Raw genomic sequence first — 787 nt, 5'->3', positions numbered from 1 at the left:
GTGAACGGGCTGTACGTGGACACGGGAAAAAAGTGCCCGACGGCCGTCGTGGACGGAAGTTGACGCGCGCCATGGAAAACTGGGCAAAACCACGTACGTGGCACACGCCCCGTACACGGACCCTTACACGGACCCGTGAACGGGATGTACGTGGACACGGGAAAAAAGTGCCCGACGGCCGTCGTGAACGGAAGTTGACGCGCGCCATGGAAAACTGGGCAAAACCATGTACGTGGCACACGCCGCGTACACGGACCCGTGAACGGGTACGAGAGGTCCGGGAAAAAATGGCCCATACACCATGCGAACCGGCTCAAAACGAGCTAATGATGGTCAACAAACAGTGCCATGGCAGCAAAAACATGTCTCATGGCAAAAAAACGCTGCCACGGCAGCGTTTCAAAACAGTGTACCCCTCCTTCACAAACTAAGGGCAGGGGTCCCAATGGGGGCTAAAACCCTCGGGTATAGTAGGGAGGAGGGGTCCTTCCTGGTGGGCGTACGGAACACGGGTGATTTTTCTTAGGGAAAACACCCGTGTTCACGTACGCCCATCCTTTCCCAACGTTGCCTCGGATGTCCCGTCGTTATGCCATCACGAAGGTGTTGGCCCGGTCCCGTGTACGTCTCGTGAGAAATTCTGACCCAACAGCCGAAGGTGGCTCGGGAAACAGGAAAGTACCCCGTTGCGTACACGATCCGACCGACGGTAAACAGTCGCAACGATGTCCCTCCAATGTCGCCTCCGGAAAAACGTTGCCCCTCGGTGGCAACGTCATCGCTGTCC

The sequence above is a fragment of the Triticum dicoccoides genome, unplaced genomic scaffold (genome assembly GCF_002162155.2).
Source record: "Triticum dicoccoides isolate Atlit2015 ecotype Zavitan unplaced genomic scaffold, WEW_v2.0 scaffold13981, whole genome shotgun sequence".
NCBI lineage: Eukaryota > Viridiplantae > Streptophyta > Magnoliopsida > Poales > Poaceae > Triticum > Triticum dicoccoides.
The sequence above is the reverse complement of the archived record's forward strand: the minus strand, read 5'-3'. Positions refer to the sequence as shown.